Source organism: Zea mays, chromosome 8 (genome assembly GCF_902167145.1).
Source record: "Zea mays cultivar B73 chromosome 8, Zm-B73-REFERENCE-NAM-5.0, whole genome shotgun sequence".
Lineage (NCBI taxonomy): Eukaryota > Viridiplantae > Streptophyta > Magnoliopsida > Poales > Poaceae > Zea > Zea mays.
Window position 1 is genome coordinate 113700052 of NC_050103.1, and position 6614 is coordinate 113706665.

Consider the following 6614-nt stretch of genomic DNA (forward strand, 5'->3'; position numbering starts at 1 on the left):
AGGATTTTCTGGGTGTCCTCTGTTTGGGTGAGCTTGTTTTCGTAATGATCTTTGACTTGACATCTATATCAATCTTTGATCTGCTTGACACAATCGGAACTTGTGGGGAAGGGACTTTTATCTTCTTTGCACGGTTTTTTTTTCTGAAGGGGAAGGTGCAGCTGATCTGAATTGGCGCTTCAATGTTGGAGCATCCATGAAATCATCATCAGACAATGTGGATGGAGCTGAAGGATGTTTTTTACATGACAAGCTAGTGCCTTTCTATGGACACGAGTAACTCGTGCTGGTTGTGGATCAATCTGCTGCTGGATACGGGGATTATCAGCATGTTGTGCTGAGCTGCTAGATCGTGTTCGTCTTGATATGTCAACAGAAAACACCTCCTGACTTGACCAATCGTTAATCTTTTTGTATTAGATAGAGGGCGATCAACGGATCTCATGGTTCAACAATCAATATATCTGTTGAAAAAAATATTGTTTTTAAATACATTGATTTATTCATAAATATATGCCAAAAAGTCGAATGTTGTCTATAACTATCTACAATGCATACTACATAATACGAAATGGAGTTACATAACTTAAACTACCTTTTTTCCATTTGTATGATAACATTTAATGAACCATAGTTATATACAAGCATAAAGATTAATTTACTATTTCATATAATTGTAACTGGTGCATGATAAAATAAATGCCTATTTTGCATCAACTAACTATACAACATATTTTAATAATTGGTACATAATAATATACACAATTTGATGATATTCAAACATGAATATTTAAATAACTATTGCATATATAGTAGTATCTGTGTGCATTTATATATAATACAACAGGTGTGTAAACTAATGTTTCAGGTAGATAGAGCAATACAAAAGTGCATAATATCTTGACCAATGTTCATAAACATCTGTACAAATGTGCATAAACAGTATTGACGATGTGCATATATATCAATACCAATATGCATATACATGTTACTAATATTATGTAAAAATACTATCTGCAAACTCATGAATAGATACCTAAACCAGAGCCGTTGCCTATGTCTTTGAAGGCTGAGCGATACAGCGGATCTAGAAGAAATGCAGATGCTCTACAATCAGGGCTCCTGAACCAAAGAGAGATGTAATGAGCGATGCAATGATCCGATTAGAGAAATGTATAATCGGATACAAATCACACACAACTAAAAACTAAGGGAAATAATCAAACCGACTTCAAATCGACAAAAATACTTCAAAGATCAATGGAAACCTCGATGTATTTCAAGTTGGATGGATTACCTGGAACTTCTCGGGAAAGCAATGGCTCTTCAATCGGGGCTCCAATGTTCGGAGATTGAAGGAGCGTAGCTGGATTGGAGCGGCGGAAATCGTCTGGGAAGTCACCTCGGCCGCAGGGGTTAAGGGGTTTCCTTCCTGTTCGGCGGATGCAGAAGCTGGAATCCCAGACTCGCGCGGGTTTCTCTCTATTGATTGCCCGAAGACGGTTTTGGAAACCGGGAAACGAGGGAGACGTGGGACACTGACGGAGAAACAAGGGTTAACGACGCCGTGACTGTGTATATGCTGACCAGGTCTGGTTCAACCAAATGTGCATATTGACTAGCCTAGGCTTCCTCTATTATTGGAAGCCCAGGGCTCTTTATATATATATATATATATATATATATATATATATATATATATATATATATATATATATATATGCGCAAGATAAAAAGTCGTTATTATTACTTAATGTGCATAGCAAACGACATACTCTCCCTGCCTAAAATAGTAGACATTGTTGTTTTCTAAAAAAAAGATAACTATCTTTAACTTTGGCCAAATACATATAAAAACATTAATATTTATATTACGTTATTATTTATTAATATTACCAAATAGATCATTGAATCTATTTTCATAATAAATTTATTTAAAGATAAGAAATTTACTAATACTTTCTACAAATCTAGTTAAATTTGAGAAAATTTATACAAGTAACAACTATTTTAGGATGGTTGTATTTTTGGTTCTCTCCTAACAATACACAATTCCTTAATTTATGCAAAGACTAAAAGTAAAGTTGTGAGTTGCATGAGAATAACTTATACAATGGTACAATAGTTGTCTCATAGTTTTAAAATTGAGCTCAAGAGGTGGTTGTTACATCAAATAATGACCTCTAACTCTCTTGTCTCACTCTTTCATCCACATCATCAAAAAATACAATGTAGCATTGCACGAGACAAGGTCTAACATGACTGACTTGTAGAAATTTATATGCCCTAATGGTCTATTTGGGGAAGCTCTAGATTTACTAAAACAACTACACTCCAAAAAAAGTTACCTAAACCCTCTAGATCTACTGAATCAGATTCACCAAAATGGTTAATCTAAGGGGCTAGATTAACTATTTTGGTGGATCTCCTCAATGGATGCTCCACCAACTCAAGTTTGGTGGAGCTGAAGAATTTATCCACCACTATCACTGATTAAACATATAATATTCATTTTTTGCTCATGTTCATCTTCTCGTCACAACCAAAGCCGAGGCCACTGCTTTGTCCCCGACATCTTTCCCCAAGCTCGTCAGCTCATCATGCCACCAACTGCACTACCTAGCTCTAGTCACATGCGTGTCCGCCCACCATGCCTCAATGAACACCATCCATCACCTCGTTAGCTGTGAAGGCCACAAACTCAACCTTGATGCTAGTCATACCCACCATCCTACCATGTGTGCCTCGTCCACCCGATGGCCACGGCCATGAACCCTAGTTGCGTGGCTACGCCTAGCATCATCATGGCCATTTACGTCCAACCAAACCTCGCCATGGTACTCCCCAGTCTGTGTGCGGAAGTCATGTATTTTTTTCTGGAGGAGGAAGAATGGACTAGAGACATCCCAAGGGGAAAATAGGCCATTCCAATAAAAAGGTAAATGCGTAGATCTAGACCTACTATGTAGATAAAGGGTTCTTTAGTAGATCTATAGTGGATCTCAGATGCACTAGTATTGCTGCTCCATAGTGAATCCTAGATCTAGATTTACCTTTTAATGGTAGAGCTTTCCAAAACTACCACTAAGATAGGGTGCTAAAATTTGAAATGAAGATGCAAAAAAACAAACTATGAACTCTAATGTAATATGATTGATGGGTTGATAGTTTCCTAGAGGGGGTAAATAGGCAACACCTAAAAACTCAACACTTAAATAAAACTAGATCCCAATTAGTGATTAGAGAGAAAGAGGATCAAATTGGAGTAGTAGGGAGAGGTGTTCGCTTGCACTTGTTGCTCTTAAGGATGCAAAATTAACTTAGAGAGCAATTCAAGTGATTTGAATCAAAATCCAAGCAAGATAACTTAGACAGGGAGAGAGGGAAGAATACATCGCAAGCAAATGCAAAACACACATAAAGAGATACACATGATTTGATTTACCAGAGTTCAGTTCCAAAGAACCTATGTCTCTGTTGAGGTGTCCTTAAGGACGAGGTCTCTTTCAATCCTCTCAAGTGATTCCAATGATCAAGCTTGAGGTGAGAGACAGAGTCAGCAAGGCACTCCACAACTCGAAACCTCTAGCTAGCCTTTACAATCGAAGAACTCCAACACAAGAGCAAGAACACAACAAAACAACACCACAAATGCAGATCCCCTTCACTTTTCCCTGGAAAGACCATCTCTACTCAAATGTGGCACTTGGATCTCTTGGAATGACTTGGATGTGTTGGACTAGTGTTTGGGAATGAAAGCACAATTCTTGTTATGAGTCTTGGCTGGTTGAAGGGGTTTTTATTGCCCAAAAGCCCTAAATTAGCCATTAAGTGAGGTTCCAAAAATTCGCACCTGCCTCGGGTGCACAAGACCTCTGTCGTACAGTGCTCAACCTAGGCACTACAGCTGCATTTGGGTAGTACTAAATCACTAAAGCACCTGCCTCGAGAGCAATTGTTACCTTTTGTACAGTGCTAAATCTAGGCACGGCAGCTGCATTTGGCCTCCTCATAAAATACAAGTTGTTTGAGGCAACCTCGTGGCATATGTCAATGAACATAGCCTTGGCATTCGAAACCTGTCGACGACAAGTGTAACATAAAGTGAGGACAAGTTCATATGACAAGGAGAAAAATAGTGACCCTAAGCAAAGTTGTACCTTCTCCGAAACATTGCCTCATTGTATACTGGTCGTTCCACAAAATAGTCTTGCATCAAACGATGATATCCTTGAACTTTATTTCGACGTATTGTCTCCCAACCTACAATGGAGCCACGATGATGAGAGGATTCGACGTCGTCTTCGTTCATCTGGACCATTGCAAAGGCAGTAATGAATTATTGGTTGAAGAATTAGCGATATCTGGTCCTACTGCAACATGTGATCTCATCCTCGATGAACTCATCCATATATGTTGCATAGGGTGTCAAAACAAAACTGAGAATGACAACTGGTGGAATGAGATGGTATAAATAACTACAATTGAGTAGTAAACACAAACATATCACTGCATTATTGTTTGAAATAAGTGTTCATTGCACTCAACGCAATGGCATTAATAATGAATGGTATGTTTGTTACTCTTGGAAGGATTTAAAGCAAGCACAAAAGAGTACCATCTATCTCCCCCTATTGGAACAATGCACTAATCCTGGATTTGACACTATTTAATGAAACCAATTGAAGCACATTTTGTCGGGTCCATGTCTTGAGTCCGATCAGTTTACAAATCACGCACATTTTGCTTTTGTGTTCAAATGTGTTCACAAGTACTGAAGTACATAATTAAAATTCACAAAAACATGCAACAAAATCAATAAAATCAGTGTCTTCTGCTAGCTCGACACCTAGCTAGATCCAGAGCATGGTGACAGTGGGGAAGGGGAATGGGGGTACCCAAAGCAACTGCATTTGCTAGGGAAGAAGGAAGCTTCATACCTTCCAGGAGTTGTCGACATCATCGACAGTGGAGCCGTCGTTTGCTTCTGCAATGGTCGCTACGCCGCTAGCTACGGTCGTCCCGGCCATCCAACAAACTCGAGATGAGGCCATCACCGGTTCTTGCCAACGACCGAGAATGGAAGCCGACATTGAAGCGAAGCCGTGGGACGAGCTCAGGCACGCGAATGTCGGGGAAGTTTTGCCTCCTTCGCGGGAATGAACCACCGACGGGGAGACGGAGGGTTGACAGCGAATACGTAACCTGGCTAGAATGTGCGCTTGTGTATCTATCACCGGGTGGGTTCCACCGCAGAAACCGCAGACTTTTCCACATTCGTAGTTGCGCACTGCTGGAATCAGCCTAAGCAACTCCGATGCATATACGACACGAGCTCGCTCGCTACTACTACCACCACATAATAGTTGGTGTTGTGCATTGTGCTCTTATGCCATGCGTTTGATGTGCTTATATCCAGTGGCAGAGGGCCTAGTATGGCTTTGTATTGCTTGGGCAATACCTTGGTCCAGCCCAAGAAATTAACCACAAGGGAAAAATCGAGTCCTAACCATAAAGATTCCTGCTCTAGCCAGTCGCAAGAAACAACGTAGCCGTCGAGACTCCCCTCGCAAGAATGCATCCGCCAGCTCTGTCACAGCGTTGCTCCGTCCGCCTCCGGCCTCCCCCGAGTCATCAGCGTCGCCTAGGAACGCCGAGCTCCTCCCCGCTCAGGACCTTTGACACCGAGCTCCACATATTCTACTCTGTGCCGCCCAGCACCGCTAGGTACTCTTCGGCGCCATGTTCCAACGTCTGCCTAGGCCCTAGGCGCCGTGCGACCGGCGCCGCCGTGCCAAGGTGTGCCTCGCTCCCTGCCCGAGCCTAGTACTCTCCTCTGCCCAGCTCCTATTCGGCGGTGTTCTGCCCATCCCGCTAGCTGCCTAGAGCAAAGCAGCAAGAAGCAACTAAAAGCTCTACGGCCTCCAAAGATTATTAGTATTATTAGTTCATCCGAGAGATTATTAGTTCATTCTAGAACACCCAACCCGATTGATTCTCAGAATATTTTGCTTGGGGGACCATGTTGGTGGCCTTGCTTGCTTGAATTTTTTTATCGTTGCAAGCAGGGGCAGACCCAGGCCTTTGGCCGCCTAGGCCACGGCCCGGAGCGCAGGCCCAAAATTGTTTTAGAAGAGCTCGTGTCCAAGTCTGGCTGGACTGTGCTGAAGAGCTGCAAGCCTGCATCTGCTGCCGTGCCGCCTCTGCCGATCTGCTCTCTGGCCTCGCTGAGCCATAGTTATATGTATGTATATCCATCAGGCATAGTACAAGCTTCGCAAGCACAGGATAACACACATGCAAGCAAGAGCAGGCTACGACCACCTACATGTGTCCTGCAGATTTACATATTAGACTAGTAGCAAGGCCTCGGGCAGCACATGCTAGGCTACTGAGAGCAAACCATCGAGCTAGGATAAGCAAATGATTCTAAACCGAAGAGGCAAAAAAAATTACAAGCCACAGGGCTTAGAAACTACTACCTCCATTTTCTTTTATTTGACGCATGATAGTTCCATTTTACACTAGCAAACGTCAAATAAAAAAGATCGGAGGGAGTACGAAACAAGATATTCATACAGCCATCTAATACCATAATAATCAAATAAAAGATC